Raw genomic sequence first — 14,888 nt, forward strand, 5'->3', positions numbered from 1 at the left:
TAGAGACACACCCTCTTCTCCTATTCCTCACAATAGGCCACATATTCCTACACCCTCCACACCAAGACCAGCTACACCTCAGTCAGATGTAGACAGTGATATAGGGGAGGGAGAACCTCAAGGGGATGACGAATCTATCCCAGATGAGGAAGATCCATGGGAAAATTACGATGTAGGGTCAGATGAGGACAACGACCCAGAGCTATACCCCTCAAAGCCTTCACCACCTGATGATAACACAGGTTTTGTGCAGCTCATTAATAGGGCAGCAAAATATCACAAACTAGATAAGCACACAGAACCTCAGATAGAGGATTTCTTGTTAGAGACTCTACCTAGTGCACAGAGAACATCAGGCACTCTTCCTATGCTAAAGGGTCTTCTCACTCACACAGAAGAAATATTCGAAAACCCAGTGAGAGCCAGGGTGTTAAACCCAAGGATCGATAAAAAATACAAAGCGGCTCCAAAGGACCCAATATTTATTAGAGGGCATGTGTAGGAGAGTAGGGTCTGCAATCCTATGATCACCCAGATTTTTTGCTTTTGTTTCACTGGTTTACGACTTTCTCTGGCTGCGGGCCTGCCAATCAGACCCACAGCCTGGCTGTTCTCTTTCTAAATTACGAGATGTACCCTAGGTGCATTTACCAATTGGTACTGGGCCACCTTATCAGACCCTGTAACTCAGGGCATAGGTGTACCCAGGGCCACCAGGGGCTGCAGCATGTATTGTGCCACCCCTGGCTGGCCTCCTAAATTTGACACAACTGGCTGCATGACAGCTGGGGCGAAGTAGTGTAATCACCCTTTGCTTTAGATATAGTAGCCCTATATCTAACCCTCCAATGGACACCCGAGTTCCTATCAGTCACTCCTATGGCAGGCCTTGACAATCCTGAAGGCAGAGTGCATGGGCTCGCGTGAACTGTGTTCTGGCCCGAGCCGAGCCGGTTGCAGCTTGCGGGGAAAAGACCCAATGGCTGTTCCATGATAACGCGTACCATATCGGTAACTTCGGTGCCGCGTTATCAAGACATGTCGAGTAAGGTGTCATACGAGTCGGGGTGCTGCCCTCTCACCAACCCTGGCGACGAGGTTAGCATCCCGCCCTTCTAGAGGGACACGACATGTACGTAACTGTGAACCCCGGTTAAAGTTAACGAAAGCCTCAGCTCCACAAAATGGATGCTGCCACCACAGACACGAGTCTGACCTCCTGCTGCTGGGAGTCCTTCCAGCGAGGAGCACTTGGACAAAGGGTTTCCTGTCGAGGGCGGTGTTCGCACCGTCCCAGACAGGGTTTGTGTATTCTGGGTAGGTAGGGCTTTTGCGAGAAGGTGACTGCGGAGTGGCACCCCGGCTCTCACTACGCATCTGCCGGTTAGAACCAGTTCCAGGGGCGACAGCCCTGGCCTGGGGAAAGTCCGGCAGAGGAGAGGGGTGTAACTACCCCCCTTCCTGGTCCCACCCTTAGGGCAGGACCTAGTCATGTACCCACCCCTTTCTTTAGGATAAAGGCCGGAGCGGGGACCCTTCCAAATTAGATCATCTTTGAATCAAGAATACTTTCTACGAAAGGACTTCAAGACTCTTCTCAAGATTTCTCCCTTGTGGCTAAGGAGTAGTCACCCTGCATCAGCGGGCACCATCTAAGAACTCTGCGGTTTGCTGTAAGTCCTTCCTCAAGGAATCCGACGGCCCAGCTCGACGAGAACCGGCTTCCCTGGCACCTCTGACCTCTACCCACGTCATCAGCTCAGCTGTGATCTGTGGGTGCGACGAGACCTCGAGGGACCGGCCATCATCAGAACCTGCACGCTCTTAAAAACCAGCACGACCATCGAGGTAACTCTCTGGTGAGTGCTCTGGGGTCCGAGAAGTCCCGACCCTGAGCCGCTCCAGCACCGAAGTGCAGTCTCCCAGCATCTCCACGATCTGCGTGGGGCCCTTCTGCTCGCTGCTCAGCACGTTGTCTGGTCACTAGCCGCTGGCTTGTGTCCTTCTGTGACGACATCCGAGAATCAACACTGCCGGTCTGGTTGCTCCAGACTGGCCCTTGCTTCCATCTTTTCGAGAAGCACCCCGGACCCTCCTGGTCCACTCAAGACGCCGACAGCGACATCCGTCGTGGGACAGCTCGCACCTCCACCGTGGTCGCCGACAACGCCTCCTGGTCCGTGAGACTGCAGAGCCTAGCGTCGCCCACTCACCTGGTCGAGGTGACGGCCAACTGGTGCCTTCCTGGTACCCTCTGACTACTGGCTAGTAGTACGAACTTGGTCCCCTCTGCTTTCAGGTTTCATCAATCTCCGATCCAGGCTTGGATCTCTACGAACTATTCATCACTGGTCGCCGGCCAGCAACTCCTTTTCTTCCGGCTCCTGGCTCGTCAGCGAAGACCCCGACGCCTGTAAGACTTGCAGCCGCAGCCCTCGTGGCTAGGTAACTCGGCATTTCGGTGCCTGCATAGCCTCCTTACTCTAGGGTCCCGAGTCCCTCGCTTCCGACTTGCCTTAACCTTTCCGTGTCCTCGGACACTTGTTTTAAACCGTGCACTTGAAGTATTTGCTAAAGAGATTTGGTTTGTGCTTAGTACCCTGTCCTCATAAAGAGTACAGGGCTGTTGTGATTCTTAATAAATATACTGTTTATTTTCATAACACTTGTGTGGTGTCCTTTCACTGGGTGTTCAAGGGGTACATGTGTGGTAAACAGCTGGCTTAACGCGCCCTCTCGAGTCTTTAGCCTTAGACTGCTCGTATCCACGCTACTAGGATAGCTGGTCTATAGGTTGACTTACAACCAAACACCATAAGGGTCGTTGGAACGATACATAGCGGTCGCTAGAATAGCGAACGTTGCATATCGGGCCAACTTCTCACAGCATGTACCTCTAGACTCGCTGGTGGTCTCAAACGCTCGTAAAAGAGCAAACTCATTATCTACAGGAGAGGCTCCTCCACCAGATAAAGAGTCGAAGTTAATAGATGCATCAGGCAAAAGAGTAGCATAACAGGCAGCGAATAGCTGGCGTATAGCTAATACACAAGCACTACTCGCACGTTACGACAGGGCACATTACGATGAGTTAGAAAAACTTCTCACACATCTTCCAAAAGAACATCAGAAGAAGGCAGACCAATTAATACAGGAAGGTAAAATAATAACCAATACTTCCATTAAGTGTGCATTAGACGCAGCAGACACTGCAGCAAGGTCTATTAACACTAGTGTCATGCTAAGAAGGCACGCATGGCTTAGAATCTCAGGATTCAAACAAGAAGTTCAAACAGCCCTACTGAACAGACCATTTGATCAGAAGACATTATTTGGTTCAAGTACAGACGAGACATTAGAAAAGATGAAGAAAGATACGGAAACGGCTAAGTCAATGGGAGCATTGCAACAGCCAACGCACAGAGGTTCCTTTCGTAGATCCACCTATAGAGGGGGCTCAAAAAACACAGGAACAAATCAGCAATCCACATCTTTCACACCAACATCACCCAGAGGTAATTCAAGAGGTAATTACAGAGGTAACAACAATAAGGGTAGAGGCCGCGGAAATAATAACAACCGCAACGCCTCAACACCAAAACAGTGACTTCATAGATCTCCCCCCAGACCACATAACACCGGTCGGGGGACGTCTATCACAGTTCCTACCTGTCTGGGAAAACATCACGTCAGACAAGTGGGTGAGACAAATTATCCAACATGGTTATTGCCTAGAACTCACAGCTACCCCACCAAACATCCCCCCCAAACAGCGTCCAATGAGTCAGGATCATATGACATTGTTAAGAGAAGAAGTGCTAGCACTTCTACAAAAGCATGCAATAGAGAAGGTCCCAAAGGATCAACAAGGAACAGGAGTATACGCTCTATACTTCCTGATCCCCAAAAAGGACGGGTCCCTACGACCAATATTAGACCTCAGACCTCTCAATGCTTACATAAATTCGGAACACTTCCACATGGTCACGCTCCAACAAGTACTACCTTTACTGAAGAAAGGGGACTTTCTTTCTACACTGGATCTAAAAGACGCTTACTTTCATATCCCAATTCACAAAGCCCACAGAAAATACCTAAGGTTTGTGTTAGAAGGACAACACTACCAGTTCAAGGTCCTTCCGTTCGGTGTCACAACAGCACCGAGAGTTTTCACAAAATGCCTAGCTGTGGTGGCAGCACACCTAAGAAGACAACAAATACATGTCTTGCCATACTTGGACGATTGGCTAATAAAGGCCAAATCAAAGGAAGAATGTCTTCACAACACACAGAAGACAATTCAACTGCTGCACCACCTAGGGTTTACGGTGAACTACAAAAAATCACACCTGCAACCAAACCAGATCCAGCAATACCTGGGGGCTACAGTAGACACAGAAAAGGCAATAGCATACCCCAACCCAATCAGAGTACAGACAATGGTCGGGTTAATACAAAGATTTCAACCACAACACTCACTACCAGCACGAGTGTTTATGCAACTATTAGGCATGATGTCCTCTTGCATACTGCTAATACCACATGCCAGACTACAAATGCGCCCACTACAAGAGTGTCTAGCGACACAGTGGAATCAGGCTCAAGGTCAGATTACAGATCTGGTGTTGGTAAACGACCGGACGTATCGCTCTCTGAAGTGGTGGAACACAGAAAACATTTCCAAGGGACGGTCGTTCCTAGAGTCAATTCCACAAGTAATAATAACAGCGGACACATCGCTCTCCGGATGGGGAGCGCATATGGACAAATACACAGTACAGGGGAAGTGGAGTGCGCAGCAAAAGAAACTGCACATCAACTACCTAGAACTATTAGCAATATTTCGAGCACTAAAAGCTTTCCAAATGCAAATAACAAACAAGGCAGTCCTGATCAGAACAGACAACATGACTGCAATGTATTATATTCAAAAACAGGGGGGGACACACTCTCTCCAACTGTCCAAACTAGCACAGGACATATGGAGATGGGCCATTCCTCAAAAAATCTACCTGTTAGCGGAACACCTACCAGGAATTCAAAATCAAATAGCAGACATCCTAAGCAGACAGTCAGAACAGGTTCACGAATGGGAACTGCGCGACCAAATACTACAGCCATTCTTCCAAAAATGGGGGCAACCAGAGATAGATCTGTTTGCAAATCATCAGAACGCAAAATGCAAACAATTCGCATCCAGGTACCCACACCAAAGGTCCCAGGGCAATGCACTGTGGATAAATTGGTCCAACAAATTTGCTTACGCGTTCCCTCCTCTACCACTAATTCCATTACTGGTGAGGAAACTGCAGCAACATTCAATGACAATGATACTAGTGGCACCCACGTGGGCAAGACAGCCGTGGTTCACCACGCTGCTACAACTCTCACAAGTGCCACATCAAAAGATAAGGTTATTACCCATGCATCTTATAAAGAGACCATGGAGAAATAATGCACCCAGATCCCAAACAACTGAACCTAGCGATCTGGCTCCTGAGGTCATAGAGTTTGGGTATTTAGATTTACCACCAGAATGCATGGAAATCATTAAACAGGCAAGACGTCCTACCACCAGAGCATGCTATGCAGCAAAATGGAAGAGGTTTGCTATACACTGTAACAGTAAGCACATCAACCCTCTGGACGCATCCACTAAACAAATCATTTGCTATTTATTACACTTACAGCAATGTAATCTAGCATATACCTCTATTAGGGTTCATCTAGCAGCCATAGCGGCGTACCTACAAAACAGGCAACACCTGTCACTGTTTAAAGTACCAGCAATTAAAGCTTTCATGGAAGGACTCAAAAGAGTCATTCCACCAAGAAGACCACCTTCCCCAGTCTGGAATCTCAACATAGTGCTTACCAGATTAATGGGACCACCTTTTGAACCTATGCATAGGTGTGAAATACAATTCCTCACATGGAAGGTGGCCTTCCTCATAGCTATCACGTCACTTAGAAGAGTAAGTGAACTGCAGGCTTTTACGATTCAAGAACCATTTATGCAGCTACACCAAAATAAAGTGGTTCTTAGAACAAACCCAAAATTCTTACCAAAGGTTATCTCAGCATTCCACATCAATCAGTCAGTGGAATTACCGGTTTTCTTTCCAAAACCACAAACAGTAGCGGAAAGAGCCCTACATACACTGGATGTTAGGAGGGCCATATTGTACTATATAGAGAGAACACAAACTTTCAGAAGGACAAAACAGCTATTTGTTGCGTTTTCTCCCACACATAAAGGCAATCCCATCTCCAAAGCGGGCATTGCCAGATGGATTGTAAAATGCATTCAAATATGCTACTTAAAGGCAAAGAGAACATTAACTGTTCCTCCTAGAGCTCACTCTACACGTAAACTAGGAGCATCTATGGCATTTCTGGGAAACATTCCACTAGATGACATATGCAAAGCGGCTACCTGGGTTACACCGCACACTTTCACAAAACACTATTGTGTAGATGTGCACACAACACAACAAGCTAGAGTGGGACAAGCAGTATTAAAAACATTGTTTCAGACAGTTGCAACAGACACGGGCGACCACCGCTAGGGAGAGAACTGCTGTATAGTCTATTCATAATGTACCATCTGCAGCCCATATGCCTCGAACGGAATATGCTACTTACCAGTATGCATCTGTTCTTGGCATAGAGGGCTGCAGAGTGGTACATGCCCTCCCAGCCTCCCCGGAAACCTGTGTCTGTTCCAACATTATCTTATTTAGATACACTTACATGGGCACTCTTATCTGTATTCTACTATACTACTCCATCTAACCCTACTATGGCAAAACAATCTAAGGATGGAGCCGATGCCCATGCGCACTACCAACTAAGGGAGGAGTCACCAACATACAAAAGACTCTCCAAGAGAAAAACAAAGTGCAATCATCCGAGCCCAACACCAGATGGCGATCTATTCATAATGTACCACTCTGCAGCCCTCTATGCCAAGAACAGATGCATACTGGTAAGTAGCATATTCCTTATCTGCCATCTTCACCTTTTTTCAGCTGCCATATCAGCCTTTTCTCTTCAAGTCTCCTATTGTAAATGTGTTCCTCAATGGTTTACAACACGTTTCTCTCCGCTCTCTTTGTTATGCCTCAATAGGACCTTAACATGGATCTTACTTTCTTAATGTGCACTTCCTTTGAGGTACTTCCTTCTTGGTGTCTTAGGCTCCTCACCATCAAGACTGCGCTTTCTGTTGGCAATTACATCTGCCCAGACGGGTCATTGAGCTACAGGCAGTGTCCTCTCAGCCTCGCTAAATTTCTGTTTTCCCTGACAAACTGGTCATTCGGATTCAAGCATTTTTCTCGTTGAATGTAGTCTCTCCGTTCCCCATAAGCCAGTCTATCACTTTGGCTACCTTTTATGCTCTATCTTATCCCTCTAAGAAGAGGAGAGACTCCACTGGCTAGACCAAAAAAGAGGGTTGTCATTCTCATAGGAAAGTGACCCTTTTTGACATGGTGCATAGTAATAAAGATTCCCCCTGGGCTGCAGCATGTATTGAGCCACCCTAAGGGACCCCTTGTGAGAAGTTGGCCTGATATGCAGTGCTCACTATTCTAGTGATCACTATGCATCAGTCCAAACGACCCTTATGGTGATTGGTTGTAAGTCAACCTTAGACCAGCTATCCTAGTAGCGTGGATACGAGCAGTCTTCGGGCTAAACTCTAGAGGGCGTGTTAAGCCAGCTGTTATACCATCACATATACCCCTTGAACACACCACACAAGTGTTATGAAAATAAACAGTGTATTTATTAGAATCACAACAGCCCTGTACTCTTTATGAGGACAGGGTACTAAGCACAAAACAAAACTCTTATGAAAATACTTCAAGTTGCACAATTTACACAAATGCCCGAGGGGCACGAAAAACCATATACTATGGAAGTGGAATGTGAAATTACTAGCAGGTAAGTACTGTACTAATAGGCTTTGGAATCTCTAGGACTACGTTACTGAACCTTCAGATTACTAGTAGGAGGCCTAGGGGACTCGGGTGCAGAGTGTGCACTCTCACGCGGGATGCGGGACAAAGTCTATGGTAGCTAGATTTCACAAAGTTAGTGTTCTCGGGCGAACCCGACTAGGTAGATCGAAAACGACAGTGGATCCTGACCCTTGGATAGTGAGGCTATGCTGGGGCATCGAAATGCCGAGTTTACCTAGCCCAGGGGCTGCATATGTCTCAAAAGACGTCGGGAATCCTCGTAGACGAACCAGGAGCCTGAAGAAAGAAGTTGCTGGCAGGCGACCAGTGAAGATAGTTCAAGTTGATCCAAGCCTGGATCGAAGATGGATGACACCTGAAAGCAGAGGGGACCAAGTTCGTGACTACTAGCCAGTAGTCAGGTGGCACCAGGAGGGCACCGGATGGTAGTCACCTCGACTAGGTGAGTGGGCGACGCTGTGCTCTGCAGATCTCACGGACCAGGAGGCGTTGTCGGCGACCAGGATGGAGGTGCGAGCTGTCCCACGATGGATGATGCTGTCGACGTCGCTGGACCCAGGATTGGGGCAACAAGTCTTGGCAAATTCAAGCCCACGCGGTGGACTCAAAATGGCGTCTGGAGTGGACCAGGAGGGTCCGGGGTGCTCCTCTTTTGGAAGGGAGCAAGGGCCAGTCTGGAGCAACCAGACCAGCAGCGGTGATGTCGTCGGGCGTCGTTAAGAAGGCCACAAGCCAGCGGGCTAGTAGCCAAACAACGCAGTGAGCAGCAAAAAGCAGAAGGGCCCCACGCAGATCGTGGAGATGCTGGGAGGCTGGACTTCGGTGCTGGAGCTGCTCAGGGTCGGGGCTTCTCGGACCCCAAAGCACTCACCAGAGGATCCCTCGGCGGTCGTGCTGGATAGAAGTCGTGCAGTTCTGATGATGGCCGGTCCCTCGAGGTCTCGTCGCACCTACGGTTCTCAGCTTAGCTGTAGAGGTAGGTAGAGGTCAGAGGTGCCAGGGAAGCCGGGTCTCGTCGTGCTGGTCGGTCGGATTCCTGAGGAAGGACGTGCAGCAAACCGCAGAGTTCTTAGATGGTGCCTGCGGATGCAGGGTGACTACTCCTTAGTCACAAGGGAGAAATCTTGAGAAGAAGTCGAGAGTTCCTTTCGTAGAAAGTAGTTTCTTGATTCAAAGATGATCTAATTTGGAAGGGTCCCCGCTCCTGCCTTTATCCTAAAGAAAGGGGTGGGTACGCGCCTAGGTCCTGCCCTAGGGGTGGGACCAGGAAGGGGGGTGGTTACACCCCTCTCCCATGCCGGACTTTCCCCAGGCCAGGGGCTGGTGTGCCCCTGGAACTGGTTCTAGCCGGCAGATGCGTAGTGAGCACCGGGGTGCCACTCTGCAGTCACCTTCCTGTAAAGCCCTGCCTACCCAGGATACACAAAACCCTGTCTGGGATGGTGCTTGTAGGAGAGTAGGGTCTGCAATCCTATGATCACCCAGATTTTTTGCTTTTGTTTCACTGGTTTACGACTTTCTCTGGCTGTGGGCCTGCCAATCAGACCCACAGCCTGGCTGTTCTCTCTCTAAATTACGATATGTGCCCTAGGTGCATTTACCAATTGGTACTGGGCCACCTTATCAGACCCTGTAACCCAGGGCATAGGTGTACCCAGGGCCGCCAGGGGCTGCAGCATGTATTATGCCACCCCTGGCTGGCCTCCTAAATCTGACACAACTGGCTGCATGACAGCTGGGGCAAAGTCGTGTAATCACCCTTTGCTTTAGATATAGTAGCCCTATATCTAACCCTCCAATGGACACCCGAGTTCCTATCAGTCACTCCTATGGCAGGCCTTGACAATCCTGAAGGCAGAGTGCATGGGCTCGTGTGAACTAAGCTCTGGCCCGAGCCGAGCCCGGTTGCAGCTTGCGGAATCAAGACCCAATGGCTGTTCCATGATAACGCGTACCATATCGGTAACTTCGGTGTCGCGTTATCAAGACATGTCGAGTAAGGTGTCATACGAATCGGGATGCTGCCCTCTCACCAACTCTGGCGACGAGGTTAGCATTCCGCCCTTCTAGAGGGACACGACATGTACGTAACTGTGAACCCCGGTTAAAGTTAACGAAAGCCTCAGCTCCACAAAATGGATGCTGCCACCACAGACACGAGTCTGACCTCCTGCTGCTGGGAGTCCTTCCAGCGAGGAGCACTTGGACAAAGGGTTTCCTGTCAAGGGCGGTGTTCGCACCGTCCCAGACAGGGTTTGTGTATTCTGGGTAGGTAGGGCTTTTGCGAGAAGGTGACTGCGGAGTGGCACCCCGGTGCTCACTACGCATCTGCCGGTTAGAACCAGTTCCAGGGGCGACAGCCCTGGCCTGGGGAAAGTCCGGCAGGGGAGAGGGGTGTAACTACCCCCCTTCCTGGTCCCACCCTTAGGGCAGGACCTAGTCATGTACCCACCCCTTTCTTTAGGATAAAGGCCGGAGCGGGGACCCTTCCAAATTAGATCATCTTTGAATCAAGAACTACTTTCTACGAAAGGACCTTCAAGACTCTTCTCAAGATTTCTCCCTTGTGGCTAAGGAGTAGTCACCCTGCATCAGCGGGCACCATCTAAGAACTCTGCGGTTTGCTGTAAGTCCTTCCTCAAGGAATCCGACGGCCCAGCTCGACGAGAACCGGCTTCCCTGGCACCTCTGACCTCTACCCACGTCATCAGCTCAGCTGTGATCTGTGGGTGCGACGAGACCTCGAGGGACCGGCCATCATCAGAACCTGCACGCTCTTAAAAACCAGCACGACCATCGAGGTAACTCTCTGGTGAGTGCTCTGGGGTCCGAGAAGCCCCGACCCTGAGCCGCTCCAGCACCGAAGTGCAGTCTCCCAGCATCTCCACGATCTGCGTGGGGCCCTTCTGCTCGCTGCTCAGCACGTTGTCTGGTCACTAGCCGCTGGCTCGTGTCCTTCTGTGACGACATCCGAGAATCAACACTGCCGGTCTGGTTGCTCCAGACTGGCCCTTGCTTCCATCTTTTCGAGAAGCACCCCGGACCCTCCCGGTCCACTCAAGACGCCGACAGCGACATCCGTCGTGGGACAGCTCGCACCTCCACCGTGGTCGCCGACAACGCCTCCTGGTCCGAGAGACTGCAGAGCCTAGCGTCGCCCACTCACCTGGTCGAGGTGACGGCCAACCGGTGCCTTCCTGGTACCCTCTGACTACTGGCTAGTAGTACGAACTTGGTCCCCTCTGCTTTCAGGTTTCAGCAATCCCCGATCCAGGCTTGGATCTCTACGAACTATTCATCACTGGTCGCCGGCCAGCAACTCCTTTTCTTCCGGCTCCTGGCTCGTCAGCGAAGACCCCGACGCCTGTAAGACTTGCAGCCGCAGCCCTCGTGGCTAGGTAACTCGGCACTTCGGTGCCTGCATAGCCTCCTTACTCTGGGGTCCCGAGTCCCTCGCTTCCGACTTGCCTTAACCTTTCCGTGTCCCCGGACACTTGTTTTAAACTGTGCACTTGAAGTATTTACTAAAGAGATTTGGTTTGTGCTTAGTACCCTGTCCTCATAAAGAGTACAGGGCTGTTGTGATTCTTAATAAATATACTGTTTATTTTCATAACACTTGTGTGGTGTCCTTTCACTGGGTGTTCAAGGGGTACATGTGTGGTAAACAGCTGGCTTAACACGCCCTCTCGAGTCTTTGGCCTTAGACTGCTCGTATCCACGCTACTAGGATAGCTGGTCTATAGGTTGACTTACAACCAAACACCATAAGGGTCGTTGGAACGATACATAGCGGTCGCTAGAATAGCGAACGTTGCATATCGGGCCAACTTCTCACAATGCTAGCACCGCCCCTGACAGGAAACCCTTTGTCCAAGCTCTCCTCGCTGGAAGGACTCCCAGCAGCAGGAGGTCAGACTCGTGTCTGTGGTGGCAGCATCCATTTTGTGGAGCTAAAGCTTCGTTTAACTTTAACCAGGGTTCACAGTTACATACATGTCGTGTCCCTCTAGAAGGGCGGAATGCTAACCCCGTCGCCAGAATTGGCGAGGGGTTAGTATTCCAATTCGTATGACACCTTACTGGACATGTTTTGATAAAGCAATACCAAAGATAGCATTTAACCGCGAGGATTATAATGCACTTAAGAGTATATGGTATGCGTTATCATGGAACAGCTATTAGGACTTGGTTCCGCAAGCTGCAAACGGGCTCAGCTCATGCCAGAGCACCATTTCACACGATTCCAAGCACTCTGCCTTCAGGATTGTCAAGGCCTGCCATAGGAGTGACTGATAGGAATCTGTGGGTCCATTTTTAGGGTTAGATATAGGTATACTATATCTAAAGCAAACGGTGAGGTCACCACCTTGCCCCAGCTGTCGTGCAGCCAGTTGTGTCAGATTTAGATGGCCATCCAGGGGTGGCATAATACATGCTTCAGCCCCTGGTAGGCCCTGGGTACACCTATGCCCTGAGTTGCAGGGTCTGATAAGGTGGCCCAGTACCAATTGGAAATGTACCTAAGGTACAGGGAATCCATTTTAGAGAGAGAGCAGTAGGCCTGGGGTCCTGATTGGCAGGGCCCCAGGTCAACTAAGTCGGAAAACCAGCAAAACACCAGGCAAAAAAAGTTGGGGTAACCATAGTCGGGTATCCACCTTTCTACACCCCTCACCACACTCTTGCAGACTGCCATTGCAGACTGCGTGACTTGGTGCAGACAAAAGTGAAACAAGGCATGGCACACCTCCTTTGTGCCATGCCTGCAGACACAACAGGCAATATATGTAAGCCAAACCTACAGCAGGCCTTCCAGCCCTTGGGCAGGGTGCATTATATTACCTGTGCGACAGATCTGCATGAGCAGATATGCATACCCCTGTGATGTCGAATCGGTTCATAGACAATGCAAGTCGACAGGGAAGACATATGTAGGTATATGCAGTCGACACTGGTAGTCTAGAGGTCCCCAGCTACATGATGGCTACACTGAAATCAAAGATGTTTGGTACCAAACATCTTGTATTAATAAACCTACAATGATTCCAGTGATAAATGTATTAATACGTTCACCCAGAGGGTACCTTAGAGGCACCCACTGAAACGTACTAGTCCACAAGTGTGCTGGCTATCTGAAAGAAACAGATTAGTATTAGATTCCTCACCTTAGAATACCCCCAGGCGTCAGACTGAATCCGGAAACTTTTGCGTAGCAGTACCCTTGCGCGTCGGTAGGCGTTGTCTACGGCTCCGCATCCGTTGTCGGCGTCGTTGGGGCCGGGATGACGTCGCCTAAGTAGGTAGATGCCGCCCTCGCGCGCTGACGTCAGTTCTTTTTTTTCGCGCCAGCAAGCGCAGATCCGGAAAAAGTTGTACCCTAGTCAATTTTTGACTAACTTTTTCGATACTTTTTGATCGTCTTTCGAAGTCTCTCGACTCCGGCGGTTCCCGGTAGGGATGCCCGGGTTCAAACCCTGCGCCGATTGTTGCTGAAGGATGTTGGTAACCGACCCCCATCGCCGGTGCCTTCACTGTCTGGGCCCCGACCACGACGACAAGTCCTGCTCCGACTGCCGGGCCCTGACGTCCAAAGCTAGATGGGAGCGGTCCCGCAAGCGACTCGAGCTCCGGCAGTCAGCCCCGGGGCCGGAGTCACCACAGTTCCGGGAGTCGTCATCAGTCTTCGGGCTCTAAGTCCTCAGGTAAGAGGCACAAGAAGTCGAAGAGGCGACATCTCTCTTCTAACTCCACCCCGCACTCGCGCAACGAGGCCGGGGGTCTGGGCGACACCGGAGCCGCTGGCGTCGCAGCCTGCTCCATACCCACCGGTCCCTGGGCAGGAGATCGATGCCTTCCACATGGCCATGAGGTCGCTCACTCCTCCATCGGGTTCCGCGGCGCCTTCGGGCCAAGCGGGCCGACTGGGTCCCCAAGCGGGCCGGGTGCTTCGGCCCTTGCGCCGTCAGGTGCTCCGGTGCCGTCGGCGACTTCGGTCCTGACGCCACAGGGCCCAGGGTCATCGCCGGTCGACCTCGTTGGCGCCGGCCCCCAGGGTGTCGCCCCCGGCGCCGTCGTCGGTCCTACCCTCGATTCGGGTCCAGCGTCGGAGCGGCGACGCTCGACACTGTATTCGACACCGCTTGGAGATTTCTACTTCTATGACCCGGCCCCATCCTTTGAACCTGAGTACCAGGCGATGGGTGGCGAGGAGGATTGGGAGGGGTCCGAGGACCCTCTGTCACGTGAGTGCCAGTCTTCTCAGGACTGGATGGGTATACTTGGGGAGGCCAGTGGTTTGGACACTTTGTCCGACACTGGTTTTGTCTCCCCTCCTACCGTGGCTACGGAGGAGGGGGTTGCCTATAATGTGGTGCTGACGCGGGCTGCCAAGGCCTTGGGTTGAGCTCCCCGTCGCGCCGTGAGGACTAACGTCCTCACTGAGGTCCTTAAACCACAGGCAAGCTCGGCCGAGCCTCTGCTGCCTTTTAATGAGGCCTTATCTGACGTTCTTCTGGGCCCTTGGTCCAAGCCCGCTACAGGTCACCCTGTAGATAGGAACGTGGCCAAACTCCACCCCCCGGCTCCGGGCGACCCTTGCTTCCTGTCCACCCATCCCACCCCCGAAAGTTGATTGGTTGTAAGTCAACCTCATAGACCAGCTATCCTAATGGTAGCATGGACAAAGCAGTCTTAGGCTAAACTCTTTTGGCATGTGAAGCCAGCTGTTTTACCACATATAACCCCTTGAATACCAAATGAAAGGACACCACACAGGTTGTTATAAAAATAAACAAGATATTTATTACTAACAAACACCACTGAACTCTTTATGAAATCAGAGGGCTAAGCACATGACGACTTTTTTAAGAAAAATGCGTTAAGTTGCACAAATTACAA

At 50.6% G+C, this 14,888-nt stretch overlaps 1 protein-coding gene across 1 annotated transcript in view; it reads left to right on the top strand.

Annotated features, from left to right (window-relative positions):
* PIWIL2 (piwi like RNA-mediated gene silencing 2) overlaps window positions 1-14,888 on the top strand; it is a 2,549,426-nt gene that overhangs the window by 1,904,570 nt on the left and 629,968 nt on the right. The window lies entirely within an intron of this gene.

Source organism: Lissotriton vulgaris, chromosome 11 (assembly GCF_964263255.1).
Source record: "Lissotriton vulgaris chromosome 11, aLisVul1.2, whole genome shotgun sequence".
NCBI classification, from domain to species: Eukaryota; Metazoa; Chordata; class Amphibia; order Caudata; family Salamandridae; genus Lissotriton; species Lissotriton vulgaris.